The following is a 17220-nucleotide window of genomic DNA, read 5'->3' as shown; positions in this document are numbered from 1 at the left end:
AACAATATTCTTTGCATGACCTCTTCAGACAGGTAAGAATAAACTAATAGCAGAAGAGATTGAATAAAATTAAAGACTTTTAAGCTTCTTAGAGGAATCCCCATTGTTATACAGTAATTGCTAGGAGAAGTAAGGGTACATTTTGAATTTAGGCAATGACCTTAGGAGAGCCAGACTTGGAGAAAACTATTTGAACTGAGGTCATTATGCTCTGGCTGGTTCCAGTTTCCTGTCTAACTGGTGATGCTCAGGGCCAATGTTGACTATTTTAGAAAACAAATGATGCGAATGTGGGCATCTTTTTGTTCCTTTGTTGGATGTAAAAAGGAAATACTCACAGCCATTCCTTGGTAACCTAAGAATCATAAACTCTAACTTGGGAATGTTGCTTTTTCCATAAAATGACTTTGGGGATAGTTATTTTGAAAACAGCTTTCTTAAAGCTGAATAATCATAGGCAAAAATCTAAGTGAAAATGTCAATTTCTTGGTGAAAAGAGAATCCCATTTTAAAACAAGAATATGTTTAATGAGGATTCAAGTACTATTTTTCTTTCTTTAGAGGTACTGTTAATCGCTTCCTCTTGGCAACTTCTGCCATATCATTTTTGGGAATAACATATGGAGAAGTGATCAAATCCATCCATTAGGTAAATGTGATTTATCCTTTAGTTTTTTAAACCAAATGGCTTGGTGGTTTTCACAAAGAAAGAAGTTTTGTTGTGTTAAATGACTAATGGTCCAATTTGTTTTACATTACCAAAAAAGAAGAAGAATTGACTTGAGAGAGTTTGGAAAGGATTTTTGAAGAAGCACTTAATCTTCTGCGAATGGGGCACCTGAAGCATTAATGGTGGTCCTAATCAATCCTCCTTTGTTTCTAAAAATTGAATACTTTTTTTTAAAGAATAGAGTGAAAGGAAAGGGCAGATTCTAGAAAAGGCACTGAGCAGAAAGTCAAGCTAATGGATTTAAAAGTTAGGGATTTAAAATGTTAATATTTGCATCTTCTCCTTCTGTGGCATATATTGTAATAGGCTTCTAAAAGTATAAAAGTAGGGATAGCGTGTTAAATCAATTTGTGTTATATATCACTGTAAAAGATGCTTGATGTTTTTTCAAGATCAAAATAAAGACATATTCATCTCGATCTGAAAGGCTCCTGCTTTTTTTCTTTTTTAATATCTCTTACCATGGGTGATGGGGCACACACATCTTTCTCCTGTATTTGAAATCAGTTCTGTGTCAACTGAGGTCCTGAGCCACTGATGAACCTGAGATAGGATGGGAGAAAAAAGAAACCTCCAATCTGGTGACTCAGGGAAATCCTTTCCAAAGATTTTTTTTTTCTTTCCTTTGCTTATAATCACTTTCCTTTTAATTGCTATATTGTTGAAGATAATGTAGCTCGATTTAAAAAAAAATTAATGGAAGTTGATTTAAGAAGATTAAAAGAAACAATTAAATTCTAAAAAAAACTAGGTTCATAGAAGATATAATAATTAAACCACCATAAGGATAATAGAGTATCCTGAACTTAATGATAGATTGTATTTTTAAAATATTTTTAGAGATATTGAATGCTAATTAATAAGCAAAAGTAGCTTGGGAATATATAATACATATTTTTGGAAAAGACAGATTGGCAGATGTATCAGTCAGCTATTCCTGTATAACAAACATTTGCAAAATATATTAGTTTAAACAACAACCACTTATTATTTCTCATGAATCTACATGTCAATTGGGTGGTTCTGCTGATCTTCACCTGGTTTGGCTGATGCTTTGATTTTAGCTGTGGCTTAATCACTGGCTTGACAATTAGCTGGCCATTTGCTGATCTATGATGGCTTCAGATAGATGACTGTACTTCACTCCATGTATCTAATTCTCAGCAGACTAGCATGATCTTTCTTTCCTCCCTCCCTTTCTCCCTCCCTCCCTTCCTTCCTGCCACCAGAGGGTCCAGCAGAAACTCTTTTTTCAATTCTCTGTGCTTTATTTCAAGTTTATTAATTTCCTCTTGGTCTAAATAGGTCATATGGCCAGGCCCAGATTCAGACTGGACCAGAACTACAGAGTTATGAGGCAGAGGACATGCATATAGAGAGGACATTGATTGGGACCATTAATGCAGTCACCAAGAAAGCCATTGATTGGGACTTTTTAACTATCTTGGAGGTAAAGTGAGTGAAAATTGATATGATGGGTAAGACCTTAACATCTACTAAAGAAATCATCATTAAGATGTGGAATAACCTGACAAGACTTCCTGTAGGGGGAGAATGAAGGGAAGCCCATTTCAGATGGGAGAAAACAATATAGTGTGAATAAGCCATACTTAATAGAGATATAATCATTTATGTTACCATTTCCCAATTGATAAACATCTAGGGTGTTCTATCATTTCTCTATCTCAACCAGTAATGATCTCTCTATGAATCTCTGTATTTATCTATCTTGTTTATAAAGGTAAATGGTATATTTATACATACAAACCAAGCAAATGTAAGATACATTATTAGAAATGGAATTGCTCATTCGAGTAGCTTTATAAATTATTATATTATCAAATTGCCACCTAAACAGACCACCGAAATGTATATCCCTAATAACAGTATATGAGACTGTTTTCCTCATGTTACAAAACTTTTAACTCTTTCCTAATACAATATGAGAGAAATAGTATCTTGTGATTTTTATTATTATTATTTTTTGGTTAACAGGGAGATTAAGCAATAACGTTTTCATATATATAGATCATCTGAGTTCCTTGTAAACTGTCAGTTCATCTCTCACCAATATTATTTAAAAAAATAAGTCTAACTTTTATAATTCTTTGTTTCAACTTTTAATTTAATTTTCAATGTTGTTTCTTTTAACTTTTGATCTTTCTTTAATACTTTACATTCTTTTCATGTTCATATTTTTCTTCTTTATTACAAATAATCTCTTGGGTTTTTTCTCCCCTATGTAGATATCTTTATTTCACTCCTTTTAATTTTTAATTCTCGTATTTTATAATTAGCCTTTTGGTGTAGCCTCTCCTTAGCCTACGATTGAACTTTTACTCAGAAGCCATGGCCCGCAGGGCAGAGTGGAGCCCGCCCCTGCAGCTGCCCTCTCACCCCTCTGGTCTCCTTAATGAGGCTCTTACCCTACAGGAAGCCTTGGGCACCTCAGAAAACTAAATAGATGACCTTGCCCAGGACAACTCCTATTTTCCCTTTGACAGATGGTGCTTTTGTTTTCCTGAAAGTGACACAGAGGTTACATGTTTTCAAAGGTATGAAAAGTCTCGATAACTTGCACCATCCACAAACCATTTCCAGAGACTACTTCTGAGGAGCAGACCTGGGAGTGCGTGAATGGGGAAGGAGACAGAGAATCTGTCCTTTGTGCTTCTCTGTACTGTTTGGAATGTTTCTGTGACCAAGTAGAACTTGCATAAAATATACAATCTAGAAACTAATAAATCTTTCATCTTTAACATTTATAGGCAATACCTATGGGAAAAACCATGCCACTGCCATGCTAAAGCTGACATGGGAAGTCCGTACTCTGTTTTGCCATTGGTGAGAAACCTCCCGATAGATATTTCTGAGATGTGGCACCACAGCAGGTTGGTGTCTGGGGTTGGGGGGGCGGACAGCCCCGACAGTGATCCCTGGCTCCTGCTACTCATGCGCCGTATGATCCTCTCCCTCTGAGTGTGAGTGAGACCTGTGACCAGCAGAATATGGCAAAGGGGGTGAGATGACACTCCCATGATTGTTACTGTACATTAGATAAGACTGCTTGTTGTTAACTCTTGCGCTCCTGCTGGCTTTATAGAAGCAAATAAACTTTGCTGTATTCTTCTCTTGGAACTCCTTTGACCTTACTTCCTACTTAGGTTATTCTCCTTCCTCCCTGTTGCAAACTAATTTATTATTCAAAACTAATTCATTATCTATTATTCAATCAGCCCTTTTGCAAAGCTTTTTCTGCCACGTTATTATCTTGCATGTCCTTTTATTACCGAATTCATCACATTACATTTTTGCATTTATATGCCTATCTTCCTAAGTTATAAGCTCTTTGTATCTCTATGCCTATCTCTAGCTCACAGTAGGCATTCAACACATGGTTACCAACTTTAAGTTATCGGGATTTCAGTGTGACATCGGAAGACCTATCGACACTGACTCACAGGGTTGGCTCTACTGGCAGTCTTCCCCCAGTACCTTGAAATTTGGGAAAGTGACACTGAGGTTACAGCTTTTCAAAAGTATTAAAAGGGGGAACTTTATGGGAATGCAAAATGGTGCAGCTGCTGCGGGGAACAGTGTGGTGGTTCTTCAAAAAGTTAAACAGAGTATGTTTATGAATATGATCCAGTAATCCCACTTCTGGGTATATGCCCAAAAGAATTGAAAGTAGGGACTTAAAAAGATACTTGGCATCAATGTTCATAGTAGCACTGTTCACAATAGCCAAAAGGTAGAAACAACCCACATGTCCATTAACACAGGTATGGACAAGGAAAAATACAATGTGTTTCTATTGTATATTGATATAATTATAATAATTATATATTATTCAGCCTTAGAAAGGAAGGAAATTCTGATACATGCTAAAACATGGATGAACCTTGAAAACATTATACTAAGTAAAAGAAACCAGGCATGAAAGGACATGTATTTTATGATGTTACTTACATGAGGTACCAAGAATAGGCCTATTCATTGAGACAGGAAGTAGAATAGTGGTTGCTAGAGGCTTGGGGGAGGGAGTAACAGGGGTTTAATGGTTACACGGTTTCTGTTTTAGATGATGAAAAAGTTTTGGAAATAGTGGTAATGGTTACACAATATTGTGAATGTATGCAATGCCATTCAATTGTACACTTAAAATGGTTAAAATGGTGAATTTTATGTTATGAATATTTTGTTACAATAACAAAAGTAACTTGGTTGGTCCTCCTGGGATAGGGGAAGGGTAAAATTTATCTAGAGAATGAACCCCCATCTTGTCCCAGGAAAGAGTTGATATCTACAATCAGCCTGGTTTTCTTTGCAAATTACTTAGAAGTAAATAAAAAAGAAAAAGAAATAACCCTTTGTTGCTTTTTTGGAAATGAATTCAGATTCAAAACACATCCCATGTATTAGCCCTTCATACTTCCAATTAATACTACAGTGATTAAATCAGGTTTGTTATTAGATCAATCACCCAGCAGTTAGAGGCTGGTAAATGTTACAGTGTAACTGGAAATTTCAGCCAACCAGGCTAACCCTAGCTCAGCAATTCCTTGTGCAGCATTTTCTGCCAGGGCTGAGAAGGAAGGCCTGAGCCTTGTTTGCTGCAGACTAACCTGAAGACCCAGATCAGAGAATGCATCATGCTTGCTTTTCCAGAATTTCACCGAATAATTTTTTAAAAAATTGATTGATCTGAGAGAGAGAGAGAGAGAGAGAGAGAGAGAGAGAGAGAGGAGAAGGAGAAGGGAAGAGGAAGGAGGAGCGTGAAGAGGAGGAGGAGGAGAATGAGAAGGAGTGGGGGAGGGAGGGGAGAAAGAGAGAAACATTGATCTGTTGTTCTTTTTTATGTATTCATTGGTTGATTCCTGTGTGTGCCCTGACCAGGGTTGGAACTCGCAGCCTTGGTATATGGGAATGATGCTCTAACCAACTGAACTACCCGGCCAGATCTCACCAAATAATCTTAATGCAAAGTGACAGAGGGAGTCAGAAAACAGACTGTGTCTGTCTTCAATGGGCATGTGTTAAACACAGACAGCATGTGATTATATTATAAGCTCTTGAGACAGACCTCTTCTGGAAACCTTTCCTAGTCCTGTTGCTGCTGCCATGGCAACTGCTAGAGCTTCTGGTTCTGTCTGGGCCCTTCCTCCAGCACTTGACTGCTGAAGCGTGACTTCTTTTTGGTGCTCTAGGGAAAGCCCAATTCCATAGACTGTGTGGCTGTCTCTGACTATCGTAAGTGGAATTGTGTCTTTTTAGCTGCTCAGAGCAAAGTTGTTGTTGTATTCGGGGTCTGAAGCCCTCCACCTCTGGGTGCTGCTCAGGGGATCAGGGGATCTCCCTTCAGGTTTGGTGCTTATGTAACCTAGAGGCATTAATGGGGTTTGTTTCTTTTTAATTTTGTGATTCCTACAAAGGAAAAATAACTACAGTCATGGTGCCGAGTAAGTAGGGGGGAAACAAAGGATTGAATGATGTGCAACTACTTGCTGCTCTGGTATCATGACAGTCTTGTTCTGGGCAGGGTCTTAAGCGATGGCATCATTATTATGTTTTGGGATAGAAGCAACAGCCAACACTGAAAAATATTCAGCAATAGTTTAGAAAATGTTGCTTTCAATTTCCAATGAAATATAATGCACAATCTAACAAGTTGATTCAAAAATTCTTTTCAGATTTTTTTTTAATACAAGACATTTATGGGTCATTGTAGTATGTAATTCTTACAATTGTTGATGCTGGACTACTGTTCCTTTATGTTTTTTCATAAAGAGAAGTGATTTTGTGGGAAATTAGGAATAAATCCTTACACTTACAATAACTCCTTTCATAGGAGTACATAATGGCTCTGGGTTTAGAGGTGGTCAGCTCTTAATGGAGTAAGAAGAAATTGGTTTTCTGCATAATAAGGGTTTAGGAATTTGTAGTTTATGGCCTTTATCACTTTTCTGTGCTTCATATTTTCACATTGCTTATCAAAGTGCATTAATGAATATTCATTAAATCCTTACGAGCAAAATCCATTGAGCTAAAAGACTGATATTATCACTGTCTTACCTACTCTGTAAGAAGAGAGAAATAAAGATAGATTGAGTTTATTCTTTCTTTCCTAGAGGAATGTGGCTAGAATAATAATTCACTTCCCTAAAACTGGCTGGAAGATGTGGGAGGGAGGTGAAAAAGAAGCTGGAAGGGAAGAATAAAGTATCTATGTTTTTAAATTTGACTTATGATCCACCAGCCTGGAGATTGGAAGGCAGAGGCTCTTGGCTTCATCTAGACTTCCGATGTTGCTTCTGCTGGTGACTGTAAATGAATTCATACGTTTAACACATCCTAACTTATGGTTCCTTCTGTTTTCTTTACACCACGTTGCAGATGTGCTTGTGTTCTCTCAGTCTCTCCAAGGCGTTTGCCTCAGATACCCCAACACCAGTGAATCCTTTGATTAGAATGGTGCAGGGTATAGCCCAGAAGCAGATATCCTGGCCTCAGGGAAATGCTCAGCAGGGAGAATCCCAGAGCACCTGTGCCCAGCCCTAGGGCCACTTCTCCTGCTACACGATGGACCTTCCATCACTTGACCCCTGGAATGAAGGCTGATGCCCGGCAGAGCAGTCACCATCACATACCATCAGTTTGTCAAACCCTCTATAGTCACCATTGCTCTTCCTGGCTGGCCTTCCTCTTTGGAGTCAACTTTTTGTAGCTGCTGTTGTTCAGTATGCCTTTACTCTTCAGTAAGACTTTTGGTTACATTCTGTATTCAAGTAAAATATCTCTGTTTTGAAATTGAATTTCAATTTAACATTTTTTTACATCCATTTACACAAAAGAGATGTGTACAGATGCATACGTATATGTAGCAAGAAGAAAATTTGCTATTTTGAGGCTTGACAAAGAAATTAGTGCTGTGCAAGTAAAAGAGAAAGGAGACAGATCTCTTTAGGGAAAGTAAAGAGGAGGAAGTCAGAAGTGGCAAGTAAATTTAGAAACAGCGATGTCTGATATATATAAAATCATTCACATATTTTTATACAAAAAGTAAAAAACTGAAATCTCCCTTCCACCTCTGTGCCTAATTCACAGAGATCACCTCTCCCACTTTCCCTGACCAAGTAACAACTATTATTATTTTCTCAAGAAGCTTTCGAGAACCTCTCTGCATATACAAGTAAATATGAATAAATTTCTTTATTTCTTTGTTCATTCAACATGTTATCTATTGTTCTAGCCACAAAACAAAGATGTCTGTCCCCCAAAAGATTACATTCTAGCTGGAAGAAACAGATGATAAGCAATAAATGCAATACATTTGAAAACATTATTTTCCATTAGATTAGGGGAGCAAAGGAAGAAAAAACATTAAGGAAGGAGAATCAATGTGGGGACGTGGGTTGTAACTTCAACATGGTGGTCAGAGGACACCTGATTGAGGTGATACTTAAGATATTTCAGCAATGACTTGAATTGGAAAATGTACGTCAGGGGAAAAAGTTCAATCCCATTCATAATGAGAAAGGCACTTTTCCCCTGTGATTCCTATGTGGACAAGTGGCATTCTAAATTATACCGGGGCAGCAGGTACACACTGCCTCATGGATGCGGATACATACAGTCTCCCTTAGCCAACCCTCAGGGAAACCATCTTTCTCTCTTAGCATCTCACCAACACCACTAAGGGGGACTTACACACCTTGCATTGCTAACACAGAAGCTGCCGCAGTTCAGCTGCGGTGACCACACTTATGAAGTAAAACAAAGCAGAGCAGGAGCAGCTCTGGTTTTCAGCCTCTGGCAGCCGCAGACAGTACGTGGGGAGGGTAACATAAAATCCTCTCGTTCATTGAGCACTTACTATCCACCGGGCACACTGCCCAGAATGTCATCCTATTGGACCCTTACAATGGCCTTATATTCTTACGGCTAGGCATTTCCATTCTATTTTTATAGATGAAATATATTAATTTTATGGAAAAATTTGAGTCATGTTATGGAAACTGGCTAAGGTCACAAAGATTCTAAGTGCCTTGTTTTGAAGTCTGAGGTTCAGGAGTGGAATAGTCTCACTGCAGTTCTTGCTTTGTAAAGTAAATATCAGGCAGGGGACTCAGCTGCCTTCTGTCCTCCAAGTTTAGAGCAGCTTGGTAGTTGGCTCTGAGTGGTACAGGTAAATATGTATACTACGTCCTGGCAGGTCATTCTATGGTTACTTATAGATTGCATGCTACCTGGCATTCAGCTTGATATTTTCCCTCTTCTATTATAAAATACCATATTAAACCTATTCAAGCGAGGCCATCAAATGCCCTCATTGGCGGTCAGATCTCTAAACTTACCTGTAGATTGCTAAGGAAGTTTTAAAATAAATTGCATCATTCCCACATGAAAATCACAGAGTCATTATCCTGTTGCTATAAAGTAGTACTGTTGTTATTTAAAAGTTAACAGTTTTAACAACACATAATCTCACATAGCTTCCAAAACTCTATTTGTCAGGTTTAAATCCCTTGGCTTGTTGCTGACAGAGTTTATAGGAGAAATAACAAGTTTTTAGTTAAGCACAGCTGTTTTAGGGAAAAGAAAGATCCTACGTACAATAATGTTTACATTAAAATTATATCTCAATGTTTCTATCTTTATCTGAATTCTAAGTATACTCATCCAAAGGCAAGAACCACATCTTTATGAGATGGAACCCATTCCTAGGCCAATGCCTGAGTTGCTGAAGCTGGACTATCAATTCTATAGTTAAAACATCAATATTTAGTCCTTCAGAAATGTGGTAACTTTTCTGTTCTTCTATCATTCTCTTTGATTCTTGGAAAGCAAGATCTAAAATAAACTTAAAGTTGATCCAAACACTTCTTTCTGTCATTGAAGCTGTATTTTAGTTATGAAAATGTCAGCTTGTGAAGTATTCCATTTTGTAAAAATGAAAGGTCTAAGAAGGCACTCAGTTAAGGTCTGTTTCTGTGTATCTGATTTGTTAATCAACTGCATATGTGGTTTCAAAAACACCATATTAAGAGATCTTTTTTATTTATTATTCCTCAATATGCCACATACTCACTTTTCATTTTAAGATGTTTCAACTATAAATGATGCTGATATAGAAATTATATAGGTGGGGACAGAGACAGAAAATGAGTTTCTGATAGTTTGGAGTGTTTTTTAAATTATTTGCAAACAATATTGAAAAATATTCCCTAAGGAGTTCCTCTTTATGGGAGAAAAACACAAGCCATGAGTATAGATCTATGTGGCACTTTCTGGAAACTCTTGTAGGCTGTGTAACAGTTCTATCCTGTGGTGAGGAAAACAAAACAATTGCAGTCAGGTATGTGGTTACAAAGGCAAACTTTTTCTTGACTGTGTTATTGTTATCACCATCATTATTATGATCATTAATACTAAGTTTAGAAAAACTGCTTTCTATTAGCTTTAGGTGTACCTTTGATCAAAATCATTGTTTTAAATGAATGAATGAATGAATGAATGAATGAATGAAATGCCTATGTTTATGTGTGAAATGGAGAAAGAGTTGGAGAATCTTAAATATTTCAGGGTTTTTATGTGAGTCAGCATTACAGCACCCATGGTAAAGAGAATCTTTGAGAGTTCATCTTTTTCCAAGTTGTTTCCTACGTGAATGGTTCTAAAGTTCTCCCAGACGCAGTGGGACTCCCAAATGCCTGTGACGTAAAGCCTCTGCAATGTGTGAATGTGTGGGAAGTGTTTTAAAAATTGTCTTTCCCAATCATCTTGCTTTTTGGCAGATGACACAATTGAGGTGCAATATGTAGGTGGACAATTTCTAAATTATAAAATATAGGAGGCTAGTGGGTGACTGTGGAGGCAATGACATTAACAAAGTAGAGAAAGTAAGATTAAAGGGTTAGAAGAAGCAATAATTCTCTCACAATTAATAAGGAGCCATGGAATGTGATATGAATAGAAAGAATAAGGGACGCAAAAGCATACACTCAGTGCTCTCCAGGAAGAAGTGCTAAAAAAGCAAAGAGCATTTTATTTTTGAACCAAAACTTTCATTTTGTATGCTCTGTAACTAACTTAATCTTGTATCTTTGGATTTTTATACATGTACACACATACACATCACAAACACACACATATACACCAAACTACATATAAAAGTATAATGTAAAAAAATGTGATTTATAAAATAAAAGTAGAACATGAAGTATTTTCCAAATGTAAAATAAAAATTGGAGCCCTGGTCGGTGTGGATCAGTTGGTTGGATCATTGTTCTATAAACCAAAAGGTTGTGGGTTTGATTCCCAAACAAGGTGCGTGCCCAGGCTGTGGGTTTTGTCTGTGATTGGGGTGCGTACGAGAAGGCAGTCCATCTATGTTTCTCTTTTGCATCGGCGTTTCTCTCCTTCTAGCTCTGTCTCCCTCCCCTCTCTCTAAAAATCAATAAACATGTCCTCAGATGCGGATAAAAGAAATTGGAAAATGTTCTTTCTGTGGAGAATCCCATATGGTGACATTGGGTAGGTCAGTCCCAAGTCACTGCACCAGGGAGCATGCCACTGTGAGTTTGGCAGCAACGACGGGGTTTTGATGCTCAGCCTTGAAGACTGCCCCTCGGTTTTGTTGTTACACCAAGAGCAGATCCATCTCTCCAGGGCTGACTTACTGGAGACTGACATGTAAAATCAAAATGCCAGTTTCTTTTCTTTTTGTGCTATGAAACATGAAACTGTCACATAGGTAGGAGTCCTCACGTTGACCTGACCAGCTCACTTCTTCTCTGTAGAAGACTGAAAACACAAGTCTAGTTGGCACCGGGAGAGTGTATGAGCATGGACTCAGAACCCAGGAAGGGAGACCAACTGGTCAGCTGAAGGCATTAGTCTGGGGGTGGCCAATGCAGGTGCCTCCAGGGACCAGGCACGTAGGAGAGCTGAGTGAAGGTGCCTGGTGGGTGCCGCCAGCTGGGGAGCTGTTTACAGTTCTAGCTGATTGTTGCCATGTGAGAATGTGGGCTTTTTCGAGAAAATTAATAAATGAAGAACCTAACATAAAATCATGTAAGAAAATGTTCCCAGTTAATTTGAATATTAAAATGAAAACCTATACAAGCCAGAAATACCAATCTGTGAGCCAGGTTCGATGTTTGGCACTCCAGTTTGCCCCCTCTTTGTACCTGAGGATGCATCTGGCTCAAGGAGGAGTGGTCTTTCTATGAGACTTGGGTAACTCAGAGCTATTGATCAAGGATCTTGTCCTCTGAATAACATGCACACATGCACAGCCAACATTTGCCTTAGTGACACTCATTTTCCTATATTTCTGAGATAGGATAACATCACCCTTTCCACATATCTTTGATGAACACATTCTTTAGGTATCAATATATTCATTTTTTCACAGCTCAGTCTTGCTGACCTGACAGCCCCTTGGTCTCTGAGAAAATTTACATTCTCAGCTCTAGTACTATATATTCATTGCTTGGTTTAATGCTCAAGTCAACCTTTATTTCCCTTATTTTCAAGTTTCAGGGAGACAAATCACTGTGCCTCCATGAACTGACAACACTGTCTTATCAGATGTATGTCATTTTTTCAAAACAATAATTTTGGCTCTTCCCATTGGACCCGGGGTAAATTATTTTTCCTACCTTTTGATAAAAACAGCAATCTCCTAGGTGGCTTGTTTAAGATAGAACCTATCAAATGGGCCAGCAGTATGATATCTGTATTACAGTTTTGAAAGGATAGAGAACTGTTTAGGATAAAATAAACTGCAGAAATGATTATTAATCTTTTTTTATCTACTCACAGCTGGCTCATTAGATATGTTATTTTTAAAATCAGCAGTACAGTCATAGAAACATTTTCTTCTCAATTTGCCACACCATTAGGCACATGGTGCTGATGCCAGCAGGAGAAAATTGAGGCAGCAAGGCCTTAAAAAACAACCCACATTACGATGTTTTACTTGGGTGCTAACTTGAGATTGAGCAGCTGTTCAACAAGTGTGGGAGGCATTTCAGAGACAGATTTTAGGTCTGGACCTGAAACTCTGCAGAAAGGAACGGAAGGCTCCGTCCTGTAAGGTACACACACCAGTCTGGGCGTCAGCTCCTACACTCCCTGCAGTTTAGCCTGTGCGTCACAGTCTCCGGTGCTCCTGGGAGAAGTTAAAGTATGTTTTATTTTTCCCAGTCTGATCTGAAAGAAGCCTTGAGATGGTTGGTATTCATGGACATTTTCTCTGGACACCTGGCCCTAAAGTTTTGGTTTACTTAAACCATTGTCCCATGCAGGCAGGCATTTCAGAGAGTTAATTGAAAAGAAAGGAAGCTGTTGAACAACAGACATACAGAATTTATGAGTCCATCTTTCTTTTGCTTATGGACCACTCATCTAAATCATGTTAATAAAAGGAATTTTTTACTATGGACATTTTTAAACATGCACAAAAGTAGAGGGAATGATACAATGAACCTGCATGTACTTTGCAGCCAGTCTCACCAATTATCAATAATCAATAATGTCACAAGTTATGAATTTATTTCATAAACCCCTAGTTGCCATTTCTACCCTACATGAATTATTTTAATCTCAAACAATATTTAAATTATTTCAGTGTGTATCTTTAAATAATAAGGACACTTTTTCCTAAAACACACAGGAACATTGTCACATCTAAAATTAATCACTAATTCCAAAAAATCACCATAGACCAAGTCAGTGTTCTAATTTTTATGATTACTTCACAAATATTTTAAAATTGGTTTGTTCAAATCAGGATCCAAACAAAGTCTACATACTATATGAGGCCTTCCCAGAAAATATCCAGCCATGTAATATAAAAAATAGGAGTACTTATTGAAGAAGATATAAGACACAAAAAACGTTGTATCTAGAACAATGAAGCCTCAGTTCCTTTCCAAGTAGGCACCTTGGGATCTTACACAGTTCTCCCAATTACTATCAGCTGCCCGGTCATATTTTCCTGAATCTTATTGACAGTCTGAAGTCTCTTCTCTTTCAAGGATGATTTTAGTTTTGGGAAAAGCCAGAAGTTGCAGGGCGCCAAATCTGGGCTGTAGGGGGTGCTGAGTCACCTGGGTGATTTGATGTTTCTCCAAAGAACTCTGCATGAGATTTGATGCGTGAGCGGGAATGTTGTCATGATGAAGCTCCCAGTCACCAGTTGCCCATAGCTGTGGACTTCTGAATCATCCAAATAGTTTCCACATAGGAATGTTTAAGCTTAATGCAAAATTTGATGCAGATTTGTTACTCTACTCCCTCGGTCATTTTGAATACGATGGCCACACAGTACACATGCTCACTCAATGGCATCTACAGCCCCCACTAACTAGTACAATAAACTTGTCATTGTTCACACATGTGCATTCCAGTCCACTCTCCTTGGTTGCCAGGGTACACTGATGTCATACAAACCATTCTCATAATATTAACAATGGTTGGACTTTTCCTGGACAGACCTTGGTATTTAGTTATCGTGTCTCTTAGGTTATCATTCCCTTTTAAAAAGTTTTTATTGGAATATATAATAATGATTTAGAAAATTAGGCAAAACATACAACATGAATTTTTATAAATGGGAACACCTTAGTAACTACTATTCAGGTCAAAAAGTAAATTTGGTCTTTCATAACATAAGCATTTTTGAAAAGACTAAGATAGTTGTGAATTGTCCTACAATCTGGATTTGTCTGTTTCTCTATGATCAGGTCCAAGGTAAACATTTTTGGGAAGAATATCACATAGGCGATGTATCCTTTCTACCTCATCATTGAAAGGGGCCCATAATGTAGGGCTGACCAAAAAAAAAAAAAAAGAAAATCTATGCCTTCCATTTCAAAAGCCCTTTCTATCATGAATGCTTTCTTCCCCAATTACTTTAATAATAACTGCTGTTTGTAAATAGCTTTATCATCCAATTGTGATAAAATGTTCCTGGTAATTATATATTAGTTTTGCCTATTAAAAAAAGATGCATTTTAAGTTTTAACCTAATCCTCTCTTTCTTTTCCTTGCATTCTGTTTGACAGGTTCTTTCCACTGGCAAATAGGATGTGTGAGATTGGGAGGGATACAGGAAATATTCAATCCTATGGGGCAGAGGGTATTTCTTGGGTGTCTAAAGGGGGTTATAGGTTTGGAGGAAGGAGAAGGGGAGGAACAGCCTCCGTCCTTTAGTCCTGATGAAGGTGAGGTGATGCAAGTCCATTGAAAAACATTCGTTTCCAACCAGACTCGTTTCTTAGTAGTGCGGGTCCCATACTCTATGCTGGTATCTGTTACGCTCTTGGTTCCTTTCTTGGAAATAATTATCATGTTAATCTTTGTTATGAAGCAGGTCCCAGTGCATCCTGCTGCTCTTCTGGCTAGAGAACCAGCTAGGTGACCTCTCCTGGGATGGATGTCTTTTTTTAGCAGAGCTCCTGTTGGCACTATACTGTAGCACTTGGCTTCAATGCCATGAAGACAGTTTTTAAAAGGGGAGATGAGGACACAGCAACACTCGTCATTGATGGCCTGAGACTGTTTGATAACAGGAATGACTGTGAGTAGCATCTCACTCGAGTCACTGTCATCTGCTGCACTGGCTCCAGATATTGCTTTGGAAATGGCATTGCTGGAAATTGCTGCTGTCTCCCTTCATGATCTCTTCAAATCCAGTTTCACTTTCATAGAGGGTGGAATGCCCAAATCTTGGCTGCCATGGTGGTTAGAGGGTTCAAAGGCCTTCATGTAAATATCTGGTGGGCACCCCACTATAGCATTTGGTGGGGAAGAGAGAGCTGGATTGATATGAAAAGCAGATGAAATGGCCCAGGGGGCGGTACAGCTAAATGAGGAGGTAATGGAAAAGTCATGAGGTGCTAGCAGTGGATGCCAGGAGGAGGAAGGCCTGCAAAGCCTGAGGAGTGATGTGGCGGGGAGGGAACTGGCGTGGGGGGCAGACCCATCAGATGAAGGGCGGAAGAAGAGTGACTGACATAGGTACAGGTTCTCAGGGATTGTGGCTCATCCATAAGCAGGATCATTAGACCCTCAGGCGTGGTCCTGTGGAGCCGTTCCCACTCCTGTTGAGATCAACCATGTTCATGTTTCTAAGCCTGTGCCTCAAACTGTGACAGATTCTTCGAGGTGGAGGGCTTCATGTCCACTCTTTCTTCTTCAAGGACTTTTCCTGGCAAGAATTTCAACAATTTGTGGACAGGGTTTTCAAAGGTTACCACCTCCTCAGCATACCTGGCCATTTCCTTCATTCTCTATAAATTTCAGTTCTGCCACATCACAGACTTCTACCAAGTGAATAACTTGGGTGAAACTTCTTGTCTCCACACAAACTCCCATTGCTTATTGTACTGCCATTTGCTAAGACTTGTCTTTCTTAATTTATCATCATTCCTGTTTATTCTGTATCTGATTTATTTTTAATCTGTAAAATATTAAAGTGTTCTGTTTTCCCACTTTAAATTTAGATCTTGAAATGTTCTCTCTCTGGCAGATCCTAAGCCTTGACACTTCACCTGAAAATCTTCTCAAATTCCATTTCCTTCACATAGCTTCTCTTGGGGGAACACAGTATTGTACCAGTTCCAGCCTCTCCAGAATCAGAATTCCTCATAGCTCTCCTTCCTTGAGCTCCATCAAGAGACTCTCAGCCTCTGGCAGGCACTGAGATTCAGAAAGGTTGTTTAAATTCCCCACCATCAAAAATAATGTCCTTGTAATCCAGCTCCTAGCACAAGGCCATACTCAGAGAAACAGTTAGAACAGTCTTTATATGAAGATTGAGCCAGATGTAAATTCAGGAAACACAGATAAAAAATTTTAAACATGATATTTTAACACCTAACAAGTGAACAATATCTTGTTTTGTGTTAATACTAGAAGGCTCAGTGAGCAGGTTCACATAGCTATTATATACTTATTGACACTTAAAAGCCAAAAGTAATTTAAAAACACACAGGCAATGATCAGTTATGCGAGTTAGAAAAAAGAGAGTCATAGGACCAACCATATTCCTAAAAATTGTTGAGTATTCTCTATGGTATAAAGATAGTAATATAGTAATACCCTAGGCTCCATTAATAGAGGTATTCCTTTGTGTCTATACTGCCCTAAAGATATAAGAAAAGTTATGTCATTGGATAGGAGCTAGGTCCTCTAAACGAATGTTTAAGGACTTGAACATGGGTGGAATGATAAGTATAATCTAACTCAGCTCCCTGGTTTTACACTTGTGGACTCTGAGGTAAAGAGACTTGTGTAGGATACCTAGCTAATTAGTAGGATAGTTAGTCTTCTGACGACAAGGTCTGTACCCTTCTATCATGCTGTGTGGACGTGGGGAGTAAGCATGTTGATTCTTCTCCAGCTGTAGGCTTATCAGGAAGCCAGAAAGGACTTCTAGGGGTCTGTATGAAGGACAAATGTCCCAACATGCAGACTAAAGT

At 38.4% G+C, this 17220-nt stretch overlaps 1 pseudogene; it reads right to left on the bottom strand.

Annotated features, from left to right (window-relative positions):
• Window positions 1–15014: 15014 nt before the first annotated feature.
• On the bottom strand, window positions 15015–16114 carry LOC129065689 (cleavage and polyadenylation specificity factor subunit 7-like; annotated as a pseudogene).
• Window positions 16115–17220: the final 1106 nt, after the last annotated feature.

This window comes from Pteronotus mesoamericanus, unplaced genomic scaffold (assembly GCF_021234165.1).
Source record: "Pteronotus mesoamericanus isolate MK-2021 breed Mesoamerican mustached bat unplaced genomic scaffold, CSHL_Meso_final contig_182, whole genome shotgun sequence".
NCBI classification, from domain to species: Eukaryota; Metazoa; Chordata; class Mammalia; order Chiroptera; family Mormoopidae; genus Pteronotus; species Pteronotus mesoamericanus.
This window is presented reverse-complemented; position numbering and strand designations above follow the sequence as displayed.